Raw genomic sequence first — 27,531 nt, 5'->3', positions numbered from 1 at the left:
CCAGAATGTCAAACCATATAAAAAGTGTCTGGAGCTTCTAGTCCTTGTTGAAATCTCATATTATGCGTAGTTTTCTCCATTATAGCTATATTCCAGAGTTAATGGGACCAGCTGTCCAATGTAAGATTTTGGGTTGTTTAACATTGAGATCTCATTTTCTCTTTGTCTTGTTAACTTCTTCATCTTTGCAGTTCCTTAAACCCATCTGTTAACTTCAGGCATTGGTAATTTGCTTCTTAAAACACTATGCCTTAGGGCCAAACTAGATGTGTCTCCCCCCCCCCCCCAAAAAAAAGCCCTACTTTGTTTTTTCAAGCAATAGTAGCCTGGGATGTATGTGTGAGCCACAGTGTTGAGGGGTGGTGGTTTTCACTCTCCAGCATTGTTTTCAGAATGGAAAAGTCCCCACTCCTCCCCAAGCTGACACATGCCCTACAAGTCTCCCCATCACATGTTGGCTGCTTTTTATATTGCTTAGCTCTTTAAAAAAAGAAGCAGCTATTTGGGCTCTGAAAGTGTGCTTTTGATACTCCATAACAATTGGATAACATGTATTTGAACACCCCTGTGAAATTGTGCATTACTTTCCCAGTAGAGAGTGTGTGTGTGTGTGTGTGTGTCTGTCTGTCTGTGTCTGTGTCTGTGTCTGTGTCTGTGTCTGTGTCTGTGTGTCTGTCTGTCTGTCTGTGTCCGTCCCACCCACCCACCCATTTTCATCTCACTTTGGGTCTACTAAACGTCCAAGGTGGCCTCTCAATTTGATTTCATGTATTAATTTAAATGTGTTGATGCTTATAGATTCTTACGGGAGGGGGGAGTGCTAGTGTCTTTCTCCTTTATTCTGGGTATTTTTATGTTGGACTTTTCAACTTTGTTTCCGTGCCAGCACTTAAAGCAGATCCTACTGATCCCCACCCCCGCCTCCTATTTGGGATTACCAGTGCAATCCTAACCCCTGGTCCCTGCCTTTGGAGGAAATTAGGATATGGCAGAGCCCCTGCTGGGGGCTTAGCACTGGCAGGCCACTCACTAGTGTAAAAATGCAGAAACTACTGCTGCAGGCTTCAGGTTCCTTGAGGGGCCTGATCTTGGAGCTGGTGCAGCAGAAACAAAGGGGTGGGAAAACCTGCTGACTCCTTCCTTCCTCCTTGGCCAGCAGCAGTCTGTGTGTTGGGCTTTGATTACCTTTGAACTGGGAGAACAGCACTCTGTACCTGCTGTCTCACGCTCCCAAAGTTTAGGCTCTGGCGCAATGTGAGCCCTTGTTCGCAGTGATTGTTGTTATTATTAATCATAATAATTACATTTATAACCATTAATTAATTATTATAGTTAATAATAATTAATTTATATGCCACTTGTATGTCAAAATTTGAGAGCCAGTGTGGTGTAGTGGTTAGAGTGTTGGAGTAGGACCTGGGCAAGACGAAGACATAAGCCCCCACTAAACCAGGAAGCTCAACAGGTGACTCTGGGCCAGTCACTCACCTAACCTACCTCACAGAGTTGCTGCAAGGATAAAATGGGGAGATGGAGAACTATGGACATGCCTCCTTGAGCTCCTGGAGATAAAGGTGGAATATAAATGCAATAGTAATAATAAAAAAGGCTTCTAAGCAGTTTACAACTATAGAATCAATCTTTAATTAAAATGCACAGTAAAATCCTTAATTACAATGCACAATAAAACAAAAAATTATAAAGCATCGCAATTAAAATAGTTAGAATAATAAAACCAGAAGTTCATGTCCGGGGTATTGCTTTCCTAAACAGGTGCGCCTTCGTCAATCAGCGGGTTGCCAACACTGATGGGGGCCTGTCCTATTTTATTTAAAAATTGTATGTGGCCTTTTAAAAAAAAGTTGTATTTGGGTTTGCTTTGACAGGAATTACTTGTGTAATGTACACTGCTGCAGCCTGTACCATTCTGCAAATCCTGCTGTTCTCTGAGGTGTCCTTTTCTCCCCACTGCTCCCAGAGCATGCCTTTGGGCCCCGAGTGATTCCTAGCTTTGGTGTGTGTATAGATCAGCCTAATTACATCACCTATCTCTGTATGGACAATCTCAATTAACACTTTGTCAATTTGATTATATTTGGGAGAGCCTTTTCCTAAAAAGCATTGCAGGAGCACAGCTGCTAAATCTATAGCTTTTGATGCAGCTTGGTGGCTCCTCGTAAAAAGGTGGGGAGAACCCCCCTGTTCCAACTATTTTGCTACTCTCCAGAGGCACAGGATACGCAAGCAGGAATGAGTCTTTCTCATTGTGACTCCAAACTGACTAAGATCTGAGCATTTATACTTAACCAGACTCGGGGCGGGTGAGAGAGTGGCAAAACTGTTCAAGAGGTGGTGCTGTTTCCCCACTTTGAAAATGAGCAAAGTCTACCATTTTGGCCAGTTCTATAGTGATTTTATAAAAGAAAATGTGCAGTGTTTTGCAGTCTTGATTTGGTTCCCTACTCATCCACCACAACTATCTTCTAAGTCTACATCACTGAGGGCCAAAAGGCACCTTATATGCTCAGCAGTACATAATAACTTCTCTCCTACTCCCCGCTTTTAAAACTAAACTGGAAGCAGCACTTGAGACTTCATGTTTTAGGGAAGCTGCCTTGCACAATGTCCGACCATTCACCCACTCAGCCTGGTGCTATTTACTCAGACCTGCAGGGCCTCTCCAGAGGGGGCCTTGGGCAGAAAAATAGTCTTTTCCAGCACCTGCTCCCTTGAGACACTAGGGGTTGAACCCAGGACATTTTTGCATGCAATGCCAAGGTTGTGCCACTGAGGTTTGACCCCCGCCCCTCACCTTGCCGTAGTTGGAGGGATGGGGAGGTGAATGGATAAGGCCGCTTAACCCTTTTCCTTCCATGAGTGTAGCCAAGTTTTTTTTGGGGGGGGCAGGGCTTTTTGTGGGGGGCAGAACCGATGTGATTGGTCAGTTAACTATTTCTGTTGTTTTACTTGATCTAGGCCCATGCTTCTGTTTGTTTTTGCCATCAAAATTTTGCGCCAGCTGCAGTTTCCAAACCTAAAGGCAGCCCCACATATAGCACAATGCAGTAGTCCAACCTAGGCATTACCAGAGCATAGGTACCAGACATTAGGCTATCCCTTTCCAGATAGGAGCACAGCTGGGCCAGCAGTCAAAGCTAATGGAAGGTACTTCATCAACTGAGGCCACTAGAGTTTCAAGTGACAGCAAAGGATTCAGAAGTACCCCTGAGCTATGTGCCTGCTCCTTCAGAGGGATTGTAACCCATCAAGAGCAGGGTACCTCTATCAGACCACGCGCTATCAGTGTCTCATTCATGAATGGTTTAAGCAGGTGGAACAGGGGAAGGTGCTGTCTTGCTTTTGCCTCAGGCAGCAAAATGTCATGTGCTATCTATGCCTTTCGACACATGTGTGAGGCCCCAGCTGCACTATCCATTTATTTTTATTTTTTTAAATAATTTTTTATTAAGGTTTTAAACAAAGAAAAAAGAAAAACCACACACACACAAAAAAACAAAATTTAACAATAAAAACACAAAACATAACAATTAAAAACAAACTCTCTTTTCCATTCCCAATTTTAAATTACTTATTTTCTGGACTTCCTCATACCTCCCTCTTTTGTATTCCAATCTACATTATTTGTCCAGCAGTTTCTTTTCCACTTTTTTAAACCCAATCTTTAATTTAATAAAATATTAAAATATATAACTTCAACTTTTTTTTAAACCTAATCCTTGTTCTTAATGTCATATACCTTTAAATTTTTCCCTTTTATTATCAAATTTCCATTTCTTTAAACATCTTTAATCTTGATCTTTAATCTTAATCTATCCTTAACTTTAACCTGTACAGCTGGAAACCACTTATTTTCAATCCAACATCACACTAACATTCCTTAATTTTGCAGTGTTTCTGAAGATAGTCTTTGAATTTCTTCCAGTCTTCCTCCATCGACTCTTCTCCCTGGTCACGGATTCTGCCAGTCATTTCCGCCAATTCCATATAGTCCATAAGTTTCATCTGCCATTCCTCCAGCGTGGGAAGTTCTTGTGTCTTCCAATACTTTGCGATGAGTATTCTTGCTGCTGTTGTTGCATACATAAAGAAAGTTCTATCCTTTTTTAACACCATTTGGCCCACTATGCCCAGGAGAAAGGCCTCTGGTTTCTTAGGAAAGGTATACTTAAATACCTTTTTTAATTCATTATATATCTTTTCCCAGAAAGCCTTAATCTTTGGGCACGTCCACCAAAGGTGAAAAAATGTACCTTCAGTTTCTTTACATTTCCAACATTTGTTATTGGGCAAGTGATAGATTTTCACAAGCTTGACTGGGGTTATGTACCACCTGTAAATCATTTTCATAATATTCTCTCTTAAGGCATTACATGCCGTAAATTTCATACCTGTGGTCCATAACTGTTCCCAGTCAGCAAACATAATGTTATGTCCAACGTCCTGTGCCCATTTAATCATAGCCGATTTTACCGTTTCATCTTGAGTATTCCATTTCAGCAGCAAGTTATACATTCTTGACAAATTCTTAGTTTTGGGTTCTAACAATTCTGTTTCTAATTTGGATCTTTCCACCTGGAAGCCAATTTTCCTGTCCAATTTAAATGCCTCCATTATCTGATAATAATGAAGCCAGTCTCGCACTTTGTTTTTTAGTTTTTCAAAACTGCAATTTCAGTCTATCTCCGTCTTGTTCCAAAATTTCCCAATATTTCGGCCATTTGACCTCCATATTGACCTTTTTCAAGGCTTTCGCTTCCATTGGTGACAGCCCCAGCTGCACTATCCATTTAAAGCAGGACCATGGCACTTTAAACAGTCACAGGTTCCCCCAAAGAATTCTGGGAAGTGTGATTTATTAAGGATGCTGAGGGTTGTTAGGAGACCTCTACTCCCCCCCCCGCCACAGAGCTACAATTCCCAGAGGTGTTTAACAGTCAGTCCCTCTTCCCAGGGAACTCTGGGAAATGGAGCTTTGTGAGGGGAATTTGGAGCAGTGGGTGGGTGTCTCCTAGTCACTCTTAGCGCCCTTAACAAACTGCACTTCCCAGGATTCTTGGGGGGATGCTATGGAGGAAGCAGTGGCATGGTACTGCTTTAAACAGATAGGGCAGATGGGGTCCAAGTCTGGTTCTGGACAACACATCAAACCATGCCTGAGTGCAGCAGCAGAAAGACCAGAGAAGGTACAGAGCAGGCACCTTCTCCTCTTTAGGAGACCCCACCTGTTTGCATATCCACACTAAGTCTTGATTTAGCTTATCCTTGGGAACCAGAGGCGCTGGCCCTTCCAAGACCCTGAGCCCCTAAATCTGCCTTCTCCTCAGCTTCTCTCAGTTCCTCAAAAAACTCCCTGTATCTTGTACAACAGCCTCTGGAGTGGTGAGGTCAGAGGAAGTCGTGGCCTTTTCCTGCCTCATGCCAGGCGAGGGTTTGTTTACACAGCGATTAAGGACACCACCCTGGGCTTTTTCAGCCATGGCCTCTTTGGTTTGGAAGGAGCTTCCAGCCATTGTTTCCTTGGGAGCAGAGCCAGAGAAAATGGGGCTTTCCTCACACGCTTAGGATGCGCAAGGCTAGTGGTGGCTCTAGCACAGCACAAATAGGAGGAGGCAGATTGTGGGTGTCCAAATCAGAGTCTAAGAATGATGCCAGGGGCAAGGGGAACAAACGTCCCTCAAGTCCACCTCCCTATTTCCCAGCCCACGAGTAGGGCAGAAAGGCTGCATCTTGGACATGTCGCTTGATGCTGGTATTTAGTGGTAGGCTCCTGCTGAATATGGAGGCTCTACTAATCCACTACATCTAATATAACTGTAATGGATTCTGATCTGACTGAGGAAGCACAGCCCAGTGAGATGTTTCTCTGGCAAAAGCCCCTCTAGAAGGAAAGGCTGCTGCACAAGAGATACTCTGAGAGCCACTGGGAAGGCCTTGGAGGTTGCCTAGCATGCCCCTCCTGGCTTAATGCAGGATTCACAGTGCAGGATACAACCTCAACATCCCTGACAGATGGCTGCCCAGACTCTGCTTAAGTACCTACAGCGAAGGAGAGCGACCCCCCGCCCCAGCGGTCTGTGCCAGTATGGAACAGCTGCTACCCTTAGGAAGCTTCTCCTACAATGTGGCCAAAATCTCCTTCCGTGCAATTATCCAAGCCGCTCTTGACCCACTGTTTCTAATCCCACCCCGCGGAGCTACAGAGAACTAGTCTGCTTTTGCATGACAGACTTTCAGATATGATTCGAAGATTGCAACGTTAAGATGGGTCAGGTCATTGGCCCATCTATAGTCCAGGATCCTGTTCTCACAGTGGCAAAACAGGTTCATGGGGGAAACCAGCAAGGAGGAACCCAAGCCCCAGAACCCCCTCCCTGCCTGTGGTTTCCAACAACTGGTATTCAGAACCATTGCTGCCTCCAACAGTGGAGGTAGGACATACCTTCTGTTATAGCCTTCATGAATTTGTCTAAGCCTCTTTTAAAGCCATTTTAGGTTGGTGGCCATCATTGCCTCCCATGGGAGTGAGTTTCATAGTTTAACTCTGCGCTTCACTGGATGTCCACGAGTTCTAATATTAGGAGAGAGGGAGAAAAACTTCTCTCTGTCCACTCTCTCAATGCCGCACATATTTTTATAAACCTTCATCACATTGCCTCTTGCTTGCCTTTTCTGCAAACTATAAAATCCCAAATGCTACAACCTTTATTCGCAGAGGAGTTGCTCCATCCCCTTGATGATTTCAGTTGCTCCTTTTGGAAACTTTTACATCCTTTTTGAGGTGAGGTGACCAGAACTGTGTCTCCCCTTCATCTTCTTTTCTCCAACTCTTTCAACCATTCCACAGAGAAGATTTAGCTTCCCGGCTTCCTCCCCACTCTGCTCACCTCCTCTGGGCATGCTCTACTTGGGCCATGTGGTCACACTAGACACATGATGGCAATGGTATGGTCTGCCTCCACAGTTGGAGCTGCAGTGCTTCTCAATATCAGTTGCTAGAAGCCGCAGGAGGGGAGAGGGCTTTTGTGCTCGGATCCTCCTTGCTGGTTTTTCCACAGGCATCCGGTAGGCCATTGTGAGAACAGGATGCTGGACTAGATAGACCATGGCCTCTGATCCTATGCTCTTATGTCTCCAGATATAGTCTGACCAGCTTCCTTTCATTTCAGTAGAGCCCATGCCAGGATAAATTCCCTCAAGGCTGTGCCCCATGTCGATTACTGTATGCAAGGTGGGCCTTCGGCACGGAAATGTCTTAGGATGGCCTTGGAAGGATGAGGATCCAAGCTCCCTTGCCCCCTTATTTTCACAAGGCACAAAATTCCAGTCACCACCAGATCCACACTACAAATTTAAAGCATGTTCAACACACATCCAAAGCACATGAGCCCCCCCCCCCAATCCCGGGAACTGTAGTTTTCCTTTCGCAAAGGTACAATTTCCAGCAACCTTTACAAACTACAGTTACCAGGATTATTTGTTTGTGGGGAGGGGGTGTCATGTGCTTTAAACATGTGATGTGCTCCTTCCTTACCTCTCTCTATGGCAGGCTCCGCCAACCTGGTTCCCTCCAGGTGTTTTGGACTACAACTCCCACCAGCCCCAGCCATCATGGCCAGCTCCTCTAGACATTGGCTGCTCTCCCCACTGAGCTAACTGTTTCTAGCAAGGGTGGGGAAGGGAAGGGAAAACTTGAAAGATGCCAGGGTTGCTGCTGCCCCCAAATAATGTAAAAAAAATAAATATGTAACAGTTTCTAACATCCGGTTTGTGATATCTTAGTTCACCAGCTACAGGCTGCACTTTAAAAATAATAATAATAATAATAATAAAAGCACTTTGGGATGGTGAGCCTCTCTTTTCAAGCGTCTTTGATGACAACGTCCTTCCTCCTTGAAGTTCAGAGCATTTCCTTCATTTCTCAAAACACACAAAAGGGAAGCCTGCCTAGGAATCCACAGCTTTGGGCCAAGATTATTTTCCTTCTTCATAGAGAAGTACGTAGTTTAGCCCAGGATTCCAGATCTAATCTCAGTCTTGTGCCCCTTCTCCCCTCTCTCATTTCTGTAAGGAAGTGGGGGGGGAGGGAATCTAGATTACCAGCCAGCTGTTTAACATGGTCAGGCTCTGCCCAGTGATGGCTTTGATGTGTAAATGCTTGCCCTCTGTGCCCCTCTAGGCTGCTGCAAAGCTTTCTTTCCCTCCTCCTTCTTAAAGACATTTCCTTACAATTGCATTCTTGACTGGGCTTCTGAATAGGGAGGAGAGGAAATGAGAAACCGTGCATACACTGTTAAGAACTTAACTTCAAATTACTAGCTTGGATCAGTCCTACTCAATTCAATAGGGACAGGCTGTGGCTCAGTGGCAGAGCATCTGCTTTTCAGACAAAGGGTACCAGGTACAATACCCTGCAGCATCTCCAGGAGAGACCACGGAGAACTGCTGCCATCAGTATCCACAAAACTCCCAAACGCCAGCTGTTTTCGGATGGGGGGGGGGAAAGTTCACTGGCAGAAGGGTTAAAACTGGCTGTTGCTTGTAGCCTGCACACCTCAACCCTAGTGCTAAACCTGGTACTGCATCATTTTTTAAAACCCTCACCTGCCCCAATTGTGTCTAAGTGGTAGTACAGGGCCTTTTTTCTGGTGGCACCCTGCTTGGGGAACTCTTGATCTGCTTGTCTGGCATTTACTATGCTATTATCTTTCTCAGCCCCAAAAAGAAATTGTCTTATGCCTACCTCGTTTTACTCCAGTAGTTTAAAATGATTCTGGCAAGCCACCTGGGGGGCTCATAAGGTTGAAAGCTGAGATTTAAGTGGAGAAAGAATAACTTAAGTAGTAAATAAAGTGGACAGAGTGTGCTCTTTTTGAAGCAGTAATGGCCACACCTGTGAAGTGAGCTGAACTTTTCCCATCCCATCTTCCTGTAGCCTCTCACCCTATGCATGGTAGCCCCATCTGAGCTCAGTTGATTGAAGAGAAAAATGTTGGCCAGTACAAGGGGGGGGGGAGGTAGGGGAGAGAGACTCAGGGGAAATAGCACTCCCTTCTCACACATACCTCCTTTGCTCGAAAGCTGGGTTGAGGGGGGCACCCTGCCACTGTTTATGAGAATGGGATAGACCTGCATTGAAACAAACAGACGTGCCACACGGTTGTGTGTACTTGAACTCCAAGCTGCCTGCTGCGATATCACAGAATGCTCTGTAATGTAGTCAGTGCGTTGAGGAGCAGGTGGATTAATTGCCTCGGGTAACAAAACTGCTTTGGGTTTGGTCTGCCTGGGCTCGAATTTTACCCCAATTAGCCCCTTGCTCAATCTGGCCTTTGATACCTGCTTCATTGTGTGAGCTCCCTTTTGCTTACCTATCCAGGGTGTCTGCCCCTGTGTGCATTTTGTGGTCATTGTCGCCTGGGGAAGAAGGAGGGGCTGATTCCTTGCTCCTTTCCTCTCCAGCTCACGATTCCTTTCAGGAAATCTGGGGCTTGTCATTAGGAACGGATTTCTTTCCCCGTCTCCAACTTGAAAGGGATCTCCAGCTGATTTGGGTTAGAAGGGGAGAAAAAACGGGTCCAGCTGTTCCCCGCCAGTCTGGGAGGACACGGCATGCTTTGTGCAATGATTGCATCAGGCCCTTTTGCCTGTCTTGAAGCGGTCCGCATAAACAGATTTGGAGTTCAAAAGTGGCCTGTTTGCACAGGTGGTTCCTGCCCTTTGGGCTCAGCGCTTTATTGCTAAAACAGAAAGGGAGAAACCTGAGCTGAGGCCGTGTTCATGACGTTTAAATCTGGGAGACTCCTATGAGACTCTCCAAGGAGGGCCGGCCCAAGTCATATTACTTCCTGTGGTGATTGGCAGTTGTGCCAGATTGGCAGTTGAATTGTATTTGATGAACACTGGTGATGTGTCAGTGTCCTCCTGCCCTGCACTTGAGGTCAGCAGACTAGCTTAGCGAGTGCAAGGCAGGCCTGCAGCACACAACTCTTCCTGTGGCCTCTCCCTCAAAATACACCAGCTGAAGCGGCTGCCTCACTTTAGCCTAACGGTAAAGCCAGCCTTGTCTGCAAGAAAGCAGGCTGATCCCTGTGTTGAGCAGTTCAGACACATTGCATCCGTCACATCACTTGATTTATTTTATTTACAAAAATGTGTATATACCTCTATTCTTAAGAGAGAGAAAAAATCTGAGTGGCTTACAACAATTACACGTTAAAAACAGCACAATGAAAACTATATTAAAAAAATTAAAATGGAAAATCAGCTATTATGGAAATATGTGTTCTTAATTTCCTGCATAAACCTGATGGAATAGAAAAGTTTTCAGCAGGTGTTTAGAAGTTGACGCAGAAGTTGCCTGCTAAATCTCCATTCCATCATTCCACATGGAACAGGAACACCCCTGGGGACAAATGACACTAAATACTTAGTTCCTTGTTACTGTCAAATGGGTCTCGTCAACTCTGGGAATAACCAGCGATGCTCCTGCAGATGATCTCAGTGATCGAGATGGGATATAAGGGTCCAGGCAGACCTCGAGGTACCTTGGACCTAAGTTGCCCAGGGCTTTGAAAAATTAATACCTTCAGCTCCTGCCAAGGAGAAGCGTTTCCTGCGGCATCCTGGGATCAAATCCAGCACTTGACTTTGCCTCTCATTGGCCCATCTGTCCTCCCTGCAATTCCACCGCATGCAAATAGCCTATCAGTTAACTCTGAGCAACTTGTTTTTGCATTTTTCTATCCAGCATATTTCAGCTTCAGTTACTTTTAGAAGACACAATTAAGCCTGATTAAGCTTTGTCTTGGCTCTTAATATGGTGGTGTTGGTAGTTCTTATTTTACTTTTTGTTCAGTGCATCGGATCCAAGATTTGCCTTTGGCGAACAGCACTCCATCCACAGGGTTCACTTGTCTTTGAATGGAGCCGCTGTTAAGAGAACCCAGTTAAGCCACTAACTGGTTTCAGATGCTGGTTGTTCTTGGAGTCAAAGGATGGATTGGTGCACAACTGAGCATGTAGCCCAGCCTTTGCCAACCCTGATGTCCTCCAGTCATTTTGGACTACATTTCCCATCAGCCCCAGGCTTGCCTATTCCTCTCCCAGTGCTATAATTTTCAGAGTGGTTCAGTAATCAATCTCTCTTCACAGGGAACTCTGAGAATTTCTAGCTCTTGGGAATAGGAAGGGTGTCCTAACAACTCTCAGCACCCTTAACAAACAACAGCTCCCAGAATCCTTTACAGCGGTATCATAGTGCTTTAAATGTAGGCTGTGAATGTGGCCATACAGGGGCAGTCCTTGTTCTGAGCATGGAGTCTAGTGAGGTCACAAGTTGCTGGGCAGCCTTAAGAGCAGCATAGCAGGAAACAAGCACATTATCTCAGGTGGGCACAGTCCAGGGGTATATTCTCCCACATTCATTTCCATAGGACTTTTGCAGAAGGACTTCCCAGTAGATCACACCCCTTGTTCGTTATGGGAAAGAAGGGGTGCCATTTAGATTTTCTCCCCCAGGTTACCACTATGTCCTGGGGCAGCATTGCAGAATTAATAATCCCAGGCAGAGGGGGTGAGAGGCAAATTTCCCTTTTATGGCTGTTCTCAAACTTCCTCCCTCTCCCCGCCATGTTACTTGAGGTCTCACATGACTGGTCTCAACAATGTGGCCCGTTTTTCCCCTTTCCTTTTCTTAAAGATATATACTGTCTGACCTGCTTGGAACAAAGTTAATACTTGCGACTCATTAAAGGCAAATTATTCCACAGCGTTCCCATTTTAGAACGTCAGGCTGTTCCTGCAAGCAGGAGCTGTGATGACAAGAATAGAGAAGGTGACGCTTTCGGAAGGAGAAGACTTCTGAAATGGTGTTTAGCTCGGTTTACAGCTGAATCTAAGAGTTTTATTATTTATTTACTATTCATTTATTTTATTTATATCCCACCTTTTCCTCCAAGGAGCTCAAGGTAGCACCCATGGTTCTCCCCCTCCTCATTTTATTCTCACAACAACCCTGTGAGGCAGGTCAGACCAGCGAACTTCACTCACTCAGTTTCCTGATGGGCAAGCAGGGATATCCTTGGTCCTAGTCCGGCATTCTAACCACTACACCACACTGCCTCTCTCTTCCTCCAGTTTTCCCCTGCGCTGACCTCAGTGGTGGACCTACATTTTGGGGACCCTGAAGCTTGAACTGTCAGGGGGGTCCCTTTGCAACAAGGTCTGGTTAGTGACTTATCTTCTTCAATGGGGTTTTTCCACCCTTAGAGCATCTGTGCTACTGACTCTCAAACTTTGGGATTGTTGAAATATATACAACAACAAAAATAATAATCAATTTGAGTCGTGCAACTCAAATTGGGTCTATTAGACCCAACATTTTTAAGCAAAGTGGACTTAAAGTCACTTCTAGGGTCCCCTCCAGGATTAGGGGCCTGAAGCTTAAGCTTCAATAGTTTCATAGTAGATCCACTCCAACTGGCCTGTGAAATCATTTGCAGAGGTTTGCAGGGTGATGGACAGTGTGGAGACAGTTACAGCTGTTTCCCTCATATGATGATAGTCACCCAGTTAAGCTGATTTGCAGTAGGTTCGAGCCAGGCAAAAGGAAATAAGTCTGCATGCATCTTCTGGAACTTATGGCCACATGAGCAATCCCAACAGTTTTGTGTGTAGGGAGGGGGAGAGAGAGAGATCTGTGACTGGTTTGTAATACGTCCTGCTGATTTAAATGGTGTCACTGGGGAAACAAGCAGTTACAGTACTTGACTGTAGCCCTTTAGGGTGGCTGTGCTTTGAAGGCTTCCCTTTCCCTGCACATGGAGAAACAGTATGCCAAGGGAGACTAGGCTGGCTTCTTTGCTCTGACTTGGCTCTTTATGGACGCATAATTTCTCCCACCTGCAGTGTTGAAGCGATTCAGCCCAAGAAAACGTTTACCCACTTGATTCCCTTGAAAGTATAAACTGTCCCTGAGGGTGTCTTTAAGCAGGGATGGATCTTCCACACCACCTTACTGGCTTCTGATCCACCCCTGGGCCCAATCCAAAGTGCTGGTTTTGACATATAAAGCTCTATGTGACCTGGAGGGGAGAGACTATCAATGGCTACTTGCCATGATGGCTGTGCTCTGCCTCCACAGTCAGAGGCAGAAATGCTTCTGAATACCAGTTTCTGGAAACCATGGGGAAGGGACAGGCATTTGGTTGACCACTGTGAGAACAGAATGCTGGGCTAGATGAGACATTGGCCTGATCCAGCAGGCTGCTCTTAAGTTCTTATGGGAGTAGCAGGGGACCACCTGCTGTGGCGTCCTCTGGGTATATCCACCCTGTATAACACCCCCCTACCTCTCTAACCTTTGGGCAATACTGCTTATAAGCCTCCAAGCTATAGGGCAGCGGGGATCCTCCCGGCTTTTATCCTGGGAATTGGGAAACTTGCCAGCCGACTTCCTCTAGTCTCTGCTGGATGCAAGAGTCAGCCTGAGTCTCTGCAGAAAGCTTGTAGCTTGTAGTTTCAGCGCCTGGTGTCTGGGAGATAAGGCGGTCGTGGCCTAAAAAAGCCAGCCAACCTCCAGTATTCTGGATGATAAAGAGTTTATTTTAGAAAAGCAATGATTAAGGAAGGAGGAGCGAGAGAGAGATAAGCATAGTGTAATAATGTAAAATAAAATATAAACTTAGCATCCAGCTTGCCTAACACTTTGGGGCAAGCTTCAAGGTTCAGCTGACATGCCTGGTGCCAGGGATTTACAGGGCCTTCTAGTGAAGACAAAAATCACCATACCTATATCTTGGATGGCAAAGGGGTGGAAGAGGGGAGCCCGAGCCATGGGGAGAGGACCTCGGAGCACGTGGGGAGGGTTCCAATAATCTCCTCCCCACCCCAACACAAATGCATGATAGTGTTTCCACCGTGAGGTAGGTTAGGCCGAGAGGCAGTGACTGGTCCAGTGAGCTTCATGGCTGAGTGGGGATTCAAACCCTGGCCTGTCAGGTCCTAGTTTTCATATAATCCCCACAACAACCCTGTGAGGTAGGTTAGGTTGAGAAGCAGTGAGTAGTCTAAGGTCACCCAGGGAGCTTCGTGACAGGGCTTGTCCACACTTCCGCTTGTCCCCTGCCTAGAAAGCACAGGCCGGAGTGGTTTTCTGTGCTTGTCCCATGCTTTCTAGGCATGGTTTTGCCTTTGTCCTGCAACTTTCCCCTGGGAAATCCACTCTTTAGCGCTAAATGGTAATCTGCGGGGAACCCAATTCAGCGTTAAATCACAGGTTTTCAAACGCTGGACTCCTAAGTCCTAGCCTGACGCTCTGGCTCTCATTATGCTTCATTGCTAAGAGGGGATTCCGACTTCCAGTTCTTCTGCCCTTCCACATCCAGCCACCATCATCAAACCACTGAGCCTTTTACTATGCTCCCCCCCTCCCGCAATTATTATTTTATTCACGCTGGTGGCACTTTTCCCTCTGTTCTTCTATTTTAAGTGTCAGGGAAGGTGCTAGGTGCCGTGGGTAGGTTGAGCTTTAGTGTGTTTTCCACCCTCACGTCACAAGACCTCCCCACTGTGAGGCAGACGTTCTGGCGTAGTTCTGACTCAGTCCTTCAGAAATACCTTTGCCTTACTGACGCCTACTGCTTCCTGGGGCTGCTCTGCCTCCCGTCCTCATAAGCAGGCAGAACTGGGTCTGGTCATGTGGGGTAAAGCAAAGGGAAGCATGCTCTCAGCGCAGGGGTCTTACTTTCCCCCTCACCCATTCCCCTCAAAAGAGTCGGTGGTTCTCTGAAGAGAGGGTTAGGAAGTTGATGCGAATTTTAATCTCTTTTAGTATTTTAACCTTTTGTATGTTCTAAGCTATTGATGTAACCTTTCCTTGATTTTACTCTTCTATCTTTTTGTAAACCACTTTGAGGTTTGTATGGTTATTTGCAGTCAAGGGGTGTATTAATTTCATGAAATAAAATGAGTTAATAAATTCAGCACTGCTGGGGCAGACCATGTGTTTGGGCTGCAACACTGTGGGTTTCCATTCACACATCCTGTCTGTCCCAGCTGAGGGGAAGCAGAATCTTCCCCAGGCCAGGGAGAGCATTTTTTATTAGGAAAGACCCAAGGTTTCCCAGGGTTAGTCTACAGAGAAAGGCCTGATTTTTGGCAGGGTGGAGAGGCACCTTGGTTTAAGGCTCAGCTCAGCAAGCCAGTGGCAAAAGCATTTTCTACACCTGTGTGCTTCCACCTTACCTTTGGGGCCTTGCAGTCTTCGGCCTGTGACTCACACACACATGGTTGTTTCTTGTTTGCCACCTGAGCCGCAGGTGGCTTTCCTCGAGGGAACCACCTTTGTTCCCGAGGCCTTGCTGTTTGGATGGAGCACTGCTGCGTGGCATGTTGTTTGTGGGGACTCACTGGGTGGAACACCCATGAAATGTGTGGCAACGTGTGGAGCCAGGAACACCCACCCATGGCCAAAACATCAGGGGCACGTTGGTATCCCAACCTCAGGTTCAGCCAGCAGAGAGGGGATGTGCATAGTTCCAGTTGCCTTGCTTCAAAAAGGTTACTGTAGTACTGGGAAAAGTTCAGAAAAAGGCAACCAAAACAACCAAGGGGATGGAGCAACTCCCCTGGGAGGAAAGGTTGCAGCATTTGGGACTTTCTGGTTAGAGAAAAGGCGAGTAACATGTGACATGATAGAAGTCTGTAAACTTATGCCCGGATTGCTGAGGTGCCATAAAGCACTTTAACTCGTGCCTCCTTGTACTGAACTGGCTTCCCCTCTGCAAAGCCAAAAGTCCCTTTTAAGCACCCAACTTTTGCTTTGAGATTTGGGGTTCACCCAAATCTGCTGCACACCCCTCCTGTGAATTAGTGGCAGCCATGAGGGGGTTACGAGGACCACTTTCATGTTTCAGCAGCCCATACGGCTGCTTTGGTTGAGCGGTGTTTTCCACATTAGACGTCATGCCTACATCAGCCCTTTGCCTTGAGACTTCTGCAGAAAGAACTGGCAAAGGGCTCCATGCCTTGAGCCTTTTGGGCTTCTGCTGCTTTGGCAATAACTTGCATTTCTTTGGAGTCTCAGGGCTTCCACCCTGCAGTGCCCCCCTCACCAGACCCTCTTGTAGCTTCCATCCTGCATGCCAGAAAACACCCCATCGTCTATTTGTTGTTCCAGTGGGCCTGCCCATCCCAGGAAGAGCCCCTGTGTGAGGCTGGGGCCTGATAAGGCTACTGATGAGGGGGTGGGGAGTCCCCAGCTTTGCTTTCTCAGCCACAGAAGCAGGGAGGAAGTCTCATGCTGGCAAAAAAAAAAAGTCCCCAGTGAGGCTGAAGGGGAAGTTTGGGGTGGTTCGATTGGGATCAGTTTCCTCTTGCAAAGTGGGCTGGCTTACTGTAGGTTGTTATAAATAGCAGCAGGGTGGGACAGCACTAATGTGACAGACCAGCTGTGGGAGATGTCTGGATGGGGGTGGGATGGGGGAATAGCCACTGATGGGGGGGGCATAAGTCTGTCCTCAGCAACTGGCTCAGTGAAACCTCCATGGCCAAAGGCAGTCCACCTCTGAGTGTCAGCTGCTGAGGACAAACTGGAAAGCTGCCCTCTCTGTCATGCCCTGCTTGTGGGTTGCCAAGAAAGAAAGAAAGAAAGAAAGAAAGAAAGAAAGAAAGAAAGAGTTTGGATTTGATATCCCGCTTTATCACTACCTGAAGGAGTCTCAAAGCAGCTAACATTCTCCTTTCCCTTCCTCCCCCACAACAAACACTCTGTGAGGTGAGTGGGGCTGAGAGACTTCAGGGAAGTGTGACTGGCCCAAGGTCACCCAGCAGCTGCAGGTGGAGGAGCGGGGAAGCGAACCCGGTTCACCAGATTACGAGTCCGTCACTCTTAACCACTACACCACACTGGCTCTCACTGGCACTCACAGAAGCATCTGACCAGTCACTGTTGGGAACAGGGTGCTGGCCAATTGGACCTTTGGCCTGATCTAATAGGAAACAAAGCCTCTCCCTCCTTCCTTGGCCAGCATGGAAATCAAATGGACTAGCAAAGGACTCGCCTGTGTGAAATTCCAGATCGCCAATGGCAACCACACGAGTAGTTAACTACAGGACTGTGTCCAAAACAGGACCTGGGGCTGAGCTCTGGTTGCAGGTGTTGGTCTGTCCATGCTCCAAACAGGCCTGAGCCAAACCCCAGGTGCTTTTTGCCTGGTAACTGCAGATGCAGCATTCTTTGAAGAGGATTTAACCTGGCACTGACCTGCATGCTAAGCTATTAGCACCAACTAGCCGTTGGTTATTCAAGCAAGTTGGCCTCTAGGGGGCCAGTGGAAGAACAGGGCGGCTGGAGTGGGGGGTGGGGATCCCCTTCCATCACTAATGCTGCTGCTATGGAGCACCTGTTAGGAGGAATCAAGGGGATTAGTTCCTTCCCTCCTTTCTCCTGGTTTTTCCAGCCAGATTGTAATTTCAGCCGTTGAAGCAACAGCTGGGTGGGCGTGGAGGCTGCAGCAAGCAGGGAGCCAGTTCCCACAGAAGGCGGAAGACAAATGATCTTTCCCTCAGTCTCTTCCCCCTTCTGCGAACTGCATGGAGTTATAAGATGCAAACCTTCAGAGAGCTCCCAAAACTTTTAAGGCCCAATGTAAAGTGGGGAGCAGACGTGTTTCTGTGCATCTGTGGTTGGGGAACATTGTTCCAATGCTGTTATGCATAAGAGCAGTTACCCCATTTAAACATGGTGTTGATTGTAGATGTTTCATAGAATCATAGAGTTGTAGAGTTAGAAGAGACCCCAAGGGTCATCTAGAGCAATCCCCTGCAATGCACAGAAAATGGTTCAGAAGTAAGAATTCAGCCACGTGCAGCTTTTCCTATCACACTTCTACAGCGATATGAGAAACTGCATCCAATAGACTTTTCCCTTGGGTGCCACTTTTGAAGCTGTTTGTCATGCACACTTAACTTAATGGAAAGAAGCACCGTTCAGCTTAGTGGGCTTTTACTTCGCTTATTGATTTGAAATATTTTTTATTATGCCACCTTTTGTACAAATCCCTAGGTGCTTTACGGCAGCCAAACCCAACATTGGGCGCCTCCAGACTAGTCACTATTTTGCATAGCGTAAATTTAGCTTTACACAGTTAAAGTGGGTTAATGCCATCTTGCACCCAAGGTGCAACAAACCCTCCTCTAAAAGGAATACATATGGATTATTACAGTTTGGAAAGAGACTGAGAAATGGATTGAAAATTGTGGGAGGAAGGAATGATTCAACAGCCTGCAACCATACTGGGATGAATGTTCACAGCATTACAGTTCTATGATATAACCTCCATGAAGGCAAATCTGGATGAAGGGGCTCAATAAACTGGTCATTTGCAGGTACCCCAATCAAACTTTCAAGTAAATAGGCACAGAATAGGCTGCTTTACGGATGGGAGCCTTCTCTGGTCCTGGTCCTGGTCCTGGTCCTGGTCTTGGTCAACATAACAGGCTCTGTTCTCCAGTCCGAGAGGGTAGGCTTGTCTCAGAAGGCAATCTTTTCGGCCTTGGCATTGCCACACTTTGCTTCTGGCACAGCTCCTGTGCCTTCAACAGCTGCAGAATGTGCAAAGAGTCAACAGCTGCACTTTTGCTGGCCTGAGATAGTGAGACAGGGAGTTTGCCAATTGGGGCTTTTGGCCTTGGCAGGGTCTGAGGCAGAACAGTTCTGGGGCCAGGGGAAGGCAGCCGGTGAAGGAAACGGGAAGGGGATGGCTGACCCAGAGGAAGAGAGCCAGTAGGAGTTAGACTGTCGGACTAGGACTATGGAGAGACCAGAGTTCGAATGCTCACTTGTCCATGTAGCTCACTGGGTGACCTGTACGGCACTGGGTGTTTTCTCTGGGTGTTTTTTCTCTGGGTGTTTACTTTTTCTCTGGGTGTTTACTACCCAGTGCCTGTACGACACTGGGTGTTTTCTCTGGGTGTTTTTTCTCTGGGTGTTTACTATAGATCCCCAAGCCAAACGGAGGATGCAAAAGGAAGGGAGATAGTAGTAATGGGGGACTTCAATTACCCGGATATTTGTTGGATGTCAAACTCAGCCAAGAGCATAAGGTCAAACAGATTCCTCACTGGCCTTGCAGACAACTTCATTGTCCAGAAAGTGGGAGAAGCAACAAGAGGAACAGCCATTTTAGATCTGGTCCTAACCAATGTTGATGACCTGGTTAGTGGGGTAGAAGTGGAAGGATCATTAGGCGCGAGTGATCATGCTCTTCTGAAGTTTACTATACAACAGAAAGGAGCAGCCAAGCATACTAGGACTCAATTTCTTGACTTTAAGAAAGCCGACTTCATAAAACTTAGGGAAGTGCTGGGTGAGATCCCATGGACAGTAATACTAAAAGGAAAGGGAGTTCATGATGGCTGGGAGTTTGTTAAGAGGGAGATAGTAAAAGCACAACTTCAGGCAATACCAATGAGACGGAAACATGGAAGGTGCCTAAAGAAGCCAGGGTGGCTATCTAAAGAACTTTTAACTTAGTTAAGATTAAAAAAGGATGTGTACAAAAAATGGAAAAGGGGGGAAACCACCAAAGAGGAATTCAAACAAATAGCCAGCACGTGTAGACACAGTCAGAAAAGCTAAAGCACAGAATGAACTCAGGCTTGCTAGAGAGGTTAAAAGCAACAAAAAAGGCTTTTATGGGTATGTTCGTAGCAAAAGGAAGAACAAAGAAACAGTGGGGTCACTCAGAGGAGAAGATGGTGAAATGCAAACAGGGGACACAGAAAGGGCTGAACTCCTCAATGCCTTCTTTGCCTCAGTCTTCTCCGATAAAGAAAACAATGCCGACCTGAAGAATTTGGAGCAAATGATTCAGCAGAGGAAACACAGCCCAGAATAACTAAGGAGATAGTACAAGAATACTTGGCTAGTTTAGATGTATTCAAGTCTCCAGGGCCAGATGAACTGCATCCAAAAGTATTAAAAGAACTGGCAGATGTGATCTCAGAACCACTGGCAGTCATCTTTGAGAATTCCTGGAGAACAGGCGAAGTCCCGGCAGACTGGAGGAGGGCAAATGTTGTCCCTATTTTCAAAAAGGGAAAAAGAGAGGACCCAAATAATTACCGCCCAGTCAGTCTGACATCAATACCAGGGAAGATTCTGGAGCAGATCATTAAGCAAACAGTCTGTGAGCACCTAGAAAGGAATGCTGTGATCACCAATAGTCAGCATGGATTTCTGAAAAATAAGTCATGTCAGACTAACCTGATCTCATTTTTTGACAGAATTACAAGCCTGGTAGATGAAGGGAACGCAGTGGATGTAGCCTACCTTGATTTCAGCAAGGCATTTGACAAGGTGCCCCATGATATTCTTGTAAAGAAGCTGGTAAAATGCGGTCTTGACTATGCTACCACTCAGTGGATTTGTAACTGGCTGACTGACCGAACCCAAAGCGTGCTCAGCAATGGTTCCTCTTCATCCTGGAGAAGAGTGACTAGTGGGGTGCCACAGGGTTCTGTCTTGGGCCTGGTCTTATTCAACATCTTTATCAACGACTTGGATGATGGATTCAAGGGCATCCTGATCAAATCTGCAGATGACACCAAACTGGGAGGGGTGGCTAACACCCCAGAGAACAGGATCACACTTCAAAATGACCTTGACAGATTAGAGAACTGGGCAAAAACAAGATGAATTTTAACAGGGAGAAATGTAAAGTATTGCACTTGGGCAAAAAAAATGAGAGGCACAAATACAAGATGGGTGACACCTGGCTTGAGAGCAGTACATGTGAAAAGGATCTAGGAGTCTTGGTTGACCACAAACTTGACATGAGCCAACAGTGTGACGCGGCAGCTAAAAAAGCCAATGCAATTCTGGGCTGCATCAATAGGAGTATAGCATCTAGATCAAGGGAAGTAATAGTGCCACTGTATTCTGCTCTGGTCAGACCTCACCTGGAGTACTGTGTCCAGTTCTGGGCACCACAGTTCAAGAAGGACACTGACAAACTGGAACGTGTCCAGAGGAGGGCAACCAAAATGGTCAAAGGCCTGGAAATGATGCCTTATGAGGAACGGCTGGAGAAGAGGAGGTTAAGGGGTGATATGATAGCCATGTTCAAATATATAAAAGGATGTCACATAGAGGAGGGAGAAAGGTTTTTTTCTGCTGCTCCAGAGAAGCGGACACGGAGCAATGGATCCAAACTACAAGAAAGAAGATTCCACCTAAACATTAGGAAGAACTTCCTGACAGTAAGAGCTGTTCAACAGTGGAATTTGCTGCCAAGGAGTGTGGTGGAGTCTCCTTCTTTGGAGGTCTTTAAGCAGAGGCTTGACAACCATATGTCAGAAGCGCTCTGATGGTGTTTCCTGCTTGGCAGGGGGTTGGACTCGATGGCCCTTGTGGTCTCTTCCAACTCTATGATTCTATGATCCACTCCCGAGCTAGAGATATAAAAATTCACCTCAGGAGCTGAAGGCCTCTTCTTGCCTTACCTCAGGGAACTTGAAAACCCAGCGAAACATGTAGATGAATTTTCAACATAATTTAAAATAAAACACCACAAACACAGAGAACAATGTCCTTGTGGATAATGTGGCTGTCCTGAAAGAAAGAGCGGAAGCAGAAACAGCCGCTGAAGTGTCGGTTGGCAATTTTGTTGTTGTTGAGTTTGAGACAGGGAAATTGAAAAGAAAATTGGTTGGCCAGGTGATGCAATATCCTCTTCTTAATAAGGGGACTTCTGTAATGTTTGTCTTCCCTGAAAACATTGGCTTGAAAAGAAACAAATCATGAGGGTTTTGCCACAGCTAAGTTTAAATTACCCTGGACATTACAACTTCCCACATGGTCCTTTACCTTTACCTTTTTATCCATTAATTAACACAGGTTACATTGGCCATGTTATTTCCTAATTTTATTTTATTTCATATAATTTATACACCACTTTTTATTATTATTATAAAATAAAAACCTCAGAGTGGTTATGCTGACCACAGGTAATTTGCAGAAAAACCTTTCCCCCACACTTTCAAATAAAGATTACCATAAATTTGACACTTGCCCATGAAACATTAGTATGATGAAATTATTTTTGATTCATACTTTTAGATAAAACATTTGCCTTATTTATGTATTGATTGCATTTACACCCCAGTTGTGAAACTGTTACATTGGTCGCATCTTTTAAAACACAATAAAAAGAAAGCAGCATACTTCTTGAATATTTTTGTAGGGAAGATCAAGCCAGTCCAGTTAACGCACAAATATTTTAATCTTAATTGGAATTTAGATAATATTACCTAAAACACCAGTGATTATGTAAAGAAGCTTCCAAACGTCACATTGGTCGCTACAGAATTGCCCTTTGGCACTTTTTCCATTGGGTTGAGTTGCCCCTTTACAATGTGCCCTCTTGCTGCCATCGTGGCTGAACATAAAACAAGTTTGGGAAATTATTATATCTCTGCAACAGCTGCCACCTCTCCTTGCACACCTAGCTGGGGGAGAAAAGCATTTTGTTTGCTCTCAACTCCCCTGCGAAAAGCCGGCCCCACATTCCAAAGGGAGGACACTGCACCTTTTGTCTAACCCGTTTTCCATTGTCCTTCATTGTAGTTTCCTGCCTTTTGCACGTCCTGTTGAGCTGAGTGAATTTATTGTGTGTCGAATTCCTTTGCCTCTAATTCGTTTTATGTTTCTCAGATGCTTTTTAGGCCTCAGGGAAAGACTCCCTCCTTGTCTCTTTGTAGTTTTTCATTCTCTTTTGGACAGAAATATACCATAGCCTCCCACCCCTCTCTTAGATTGGTGGCGCTTCCATTCTCCTTCTGAAGATTGGCTGTGCACCAGCTGATGGTTCCCCTTTTGCCTTAGGACCCACTTACTGCTCCTTCATGTTTTATTTCCTACATTTCAAGCACTTAATGGACACAGAGCTGATTTTTGAGGGCCTTTGTCATACAGAGAAATGGCTGTGTCTGCTTCTCAGTGAGAAGATCCATCAGAATTCAGTTGTGCCCAAAGTACATGCTTAAGGATATTTGAACCCTGTGTCTTTGGTACATTGTGCAAATCAAGCACCTTTCCATGGTATTTATTTTTGCATAATTTTATTCTGGTTTTGTTAGCCATAGAGAAGAATAATTCATCGCGGAGAATAATCAGTTGGGGTTTAGGGCTGTCACAAGAAAGATGGAGGAAGCCTGTTTTCTTCTGCTCCGGAGGCTAGGACCCAAACCAATGGATTCAAATGGAGGTGCTTTCTCCTCTATAATTAATTTTAAAGACTATTCCCTGGTATCGAAAGTAGGGTTCAGAGATCAGTGTTAGGGGATTCCCTATTCTGCTTAACCCCCCCCCCCGCAATTTCCTTTTCCTGCTCCACCCCCCCCCCCCAGGGGAAGGCTCTTTCTTTAATTACTCATATTAATGAATCCTGGAGAGGTGGCCCATGGAGCCATTGTGGTGGGGCAAAGTCTGAGGATGTGTAAGGGCTGGGCGATGAGTTTCAATCAAGGCAGCCAGGCCCCGCTGTTAATGCTCTTTGGGATTAATTGCTTGCACCACTGCTGGTTCCACTTAAGCCAGGAAGCAAAAGATAATTAAAAAAAAAAAGGAATGGCTGAAAGGCAGCAGCTTCTACTCTTCATTTGACAGGCAGGCCGGGAGGGGAATAAAGAGGAGAAGAGCTAAATAATCAGGAGATGGGGAGGGAAGCAGCAGCAGTTGTGCTGCAATAAATGTAGACGGAGCCCTCAAACAAACACATCTAGGGCTTTACAATTTTTGTCATTTGGGATATGTGCAAATGCAGTTAACAACATGTGGGAACCTAGGAGTAGTGCATTTTAAATAGGAATGATGTTGTTGTTGTTTAGTCGTTTAATCTGGCTGACTCTTTGTGACCCCCATGGACCAGAGCACACCAGACACTCCTGTCTTCCACTGCCTCCCACAGTTTGGTCAAACTCATGCTGGTAGCTTCGAGAACACTGTCCAACCATCTTGTCCTCTGTTGTCCCCTTCTCCTTGTGCCCTCCATCTTTCCCAACATCAGGGTCTTTTCCAGGGAGTCTTCTCTTCTCATGAGGTGGCCAAAATATTGGAGCCTCAGCTTCAGGATCTGTCCTTCCAGTGAGCACTCAGGGCTGATTTCCTTAAGAATTGATAGGTTTGTTCTTCTTGCAGTCTATGGGACTCTCAAGAGTCTCCTCCAGCACCATAATTCAAAAGCATCAATTCTTTGGCAATCAGCCTTCTTTATGGTCCAGGTCTCACTTCTATACATCACTACTGGGAAAACCATAGCTTTAACTATATGGACCTTTTGCTGTGGCGAAGGGGCTTGAATAACTCAGAGAAGCTATGAGCTATGCCGTGCAGGGCCACCCAAGATGGACAGGTCATAGTGGAGAGTTTTGACCAAACGTGATCCACCTGGAGCAGGAACCGGCAAGCCACTCCAGTATCCCTGCCAAGAAAACAAAGACAACAGGCATATAAATGGGAATAGCAGTTTCTAAACATGTTGCTTTTGAATGTGAGTAGTCTGAAGAATGTGCTCCTTCCTGCAAATGGATGAAGTTCTATAGATGTACACTGATGGTTTTCAAAGAATTGTATAACTTGGGCCCTCTAGTCCAACCCCTTGCAATGCAGGAATTCGGCCCACAGTCGTCCCTGGATGGGCTTGAACCACCAACCGTCTGGTTAACAGCAAGACGGTCAATGTCCAGGTTTTCCTCCATACCAGAAAAGGATGGAAGAGGATGAGAATTTTAATACTAGCGTGCATGTGTATTTCAATGTCAGTTCGGACATCATTTTTTAGATACCCAAAACGTAAAACTGGGTTCAAGCTCCTCTTGTGAAGAGAGGTGGTGTGCAGACAATCACTGGGTAGGTTTATAAACTTACACATCAAGCATGAGGAACTTCCTGCCTATTGGCCACATGTGGCCCTCCAGGCATCTGTCTCTGGCCCTCAGGACTCTCACTGTCCCTGTTCCATGCCCTCAGGTGCCTTTGCCTGGCTGTGATGATGCCCTCTCTGGTGCCTTCAGACTTGGCAGAGGGTGTCGAGTGCATCCCATGAGTTTAGGTTTGTGCAATCACAATGGATCTCTCTTTTGCCCCTTGCACAGCAAGCCCACTTTTTTAAAAAAAAAGATTCAAGCTTTTGCAGTTTGGAAAGTGACAGGGAAATGCTCTGGAAAGTGTGGGATAAACGAAGGGTGAATGGGAAGATGTTTACTTCCGCCGCCCACAAGTGAATTAGGATAAATGCACAAACAAATCAGAATAAATGCTCAATAAAGACTGTAAATAGTCTAACCTCCAGATAAGCTTTGTGCAAGCAAATCAGGATGAATGTGCTCAGTACATAACAGGCCATCTGGAGGAACCCATCCTTGCCTGGGTGGAAACTGGGGACACATAGATGTGCAGGTGTGTTGAAACCTCTGGCTTTTGGGTGGCTGGAATGTTGCCTTCTATACAGAATCACATTCATGGACTGGACTGCTTCTGCCTCTAGCCCTGCCCTCCACTGGCATGCAGCCTCTGGAAGTTTGCCCATGAGGGAACGCAGCTCTCCTTGAGCTGAAAAAGTTTTCCAACTCATTATATGTAGTGTAGGGGAAGTAGATTGAGGGAGGGAATCCCTGTCCTATAATACTAGAACTCAGGGTCCACCAAAGGAACTAAGGGGCAGTAAATACAGCACAGATTAAAGGAAATACTTCACACAGTGCATACCTCATGCTAGGAATACACTGCTGCAAGTTGTGGCAAAAGCCGCTTTCTGTCTTCAGAAGACCTTTTGACACGTCCATGGAGGAAGTTGGCTCTAGCAACTGCAACCAGTCATGACAGCAACACGGAGCCTGCATCTTTTGAAACAGGACACCTATGAGCATCCTGTGCCTTCATGTCCTGCTTGTGGCCTTTCCAGAAGCACCACACTTTGTGACTTCTTGAGCTTTGCTCGTTCGCAGAACTGGGTGGATTATTCATTTCTAAAATGTTCAGTTTGAGGGCCCAACACTGATACTCTGATCTGGAAGCCCTGCTCCCTTAATCCCATATCAAGGAACTGGGGAGGGACAGGCACTCTGCACATGCTTATAATATTGCAGAGCTGAGCCCAGGCATGGAAATGAGTTTTGCGGGCAGAATTCCGATCTGCAGCAGAGCAATGCTCCACCTCATCCTAGATACGTTGAGTGTGCATAATTGGTGGTGAGCTATAGAAGCACTTTGCAGCTGCTCCAAAGTGCTCTTGTTGTTGCGCTGTATGTTCCAAGACTGACTACGAAGCCAATCCCGCAACTGACTACCTGCAGATTGCTCTGCATTGTCTTTTAAGAGGCTTGATGTCAGCCGAAGATTCCATCTCTGGTCTCTTGAGACCTAACAGAATGACTGTGGGTGTTCTCCTCCACCGTAATGTTCCCCGGGATAAATATAGTTATCTGCATAAGGCTGGTGTTAGCTTGTCCCTCTTAAAATTCTGGATGTTGAAGGCTATGCTTTTCTTATTTGGTGAGAGGGAACACCAAATCCCTGAGGGTGGGAACGGAAAGGGGGTGGGGTGGGGGTGACATGGGAGTTGAGTTTTTATTCTTCCTCGAATGGACCTTCTTGCCAACTTTAGTTGGAAAGAATGACACAGAGCTTGGACCTTTTTTTAGAAAGCACCAAACCATCCTCAAGTTGATCTCTGGCCAGGATTTATATTTTTTTAAACAGCTCAGTAATGCAGGGTACCTGTTTTCTCCAACTATGCAACTTGAGAAGCAACATTTAAACTTGGCATGGGAGATTTCAGTTTTATATCACTCAGAAGAAAAAGATGGGCAATGGACATTTTTTTGAGATGGGGGGGGGAGCCACATAAGTGCTGGGCTCCAGGGACTCTTGCTCGCTAGAAAAACAGGGCAAGGATGAACCGATGTAGCACTGTCTCACACCACCACACCCAATGCACACTTAAATCACATGCTTTCGCCCAGAGAATCCTGGGAATGGTGGTTTCCCCACCCACAGAGCTACAGTTCCCAACACCCTTAACAAACTACAGCTTCCAGGATTCTTTTGGGGGAAGCATGTGCTTTAAACGTGTGGTGTGGATCTGGAGGCTGTTTGTATCAGAGCTGCTGCCCTGAGACATATGGCAAGGGTGGAACAACATGTGACCAGCCAAGCATTTATGATGGCCCATGACCAGCTTGACAGATGTGTTCTGGGCCAGCAAAGTCTTGGGTGGGGGGTGGGTTGTGAGACCGCAGACCCTGCTGGTTTGTAGGCCCAGGCCCTGATCTCTCCATAGTGGGTTGCCGGCCAGTCACATGCAAAAGCTGACCCATGGCAGTTCTTTGACAGTTTGTAAAATCGAGGAAGTGGTAAAACTCTTGCTCACAGCTTTACCTCTAAAGAGGGAGTGCTGTTTGCTTGTTATTGCCTTTATATCTCACCTTTTTTTCAAGGAGCTCAAGGTG

The 27,531-nt window shown here is 46.0% G+C and overlaps 1 protein-coding gene across 9 annotated transcripts in view; it reads left to right on the top strand.

The window, feature by feature from the left end:
• ARHGEF2 (Rho/Rac guanine nucleotide exchange factor 2) overlaps window positions 1–27,531 on the top strand; it is a 121,938-nt gene that overhangs the window by 38,532 nt on the left and 55,875 nt on the right. The gene's annotated exons all lie outside the window — the stretch shown is intronic.

The sequence above is a fragment of the Podarcis pityusensis genome (genome assembly GCF_964106645.2).
Source record: "Podarcis pityusensis genome assembly, chromosome: 16".
Classification (NCBI taxonomy): Eukaryota; Metazoa; Chordata; class Lepidosauria; order Squamata; family Lacertidae; genus Podarcis; species Podarcis pityusensis.
The sequence above is the reverse complement of the archived record's forward strand: the minus strand, read 5'-3'. Positions and strand labels throughout refer to the sequence as shown.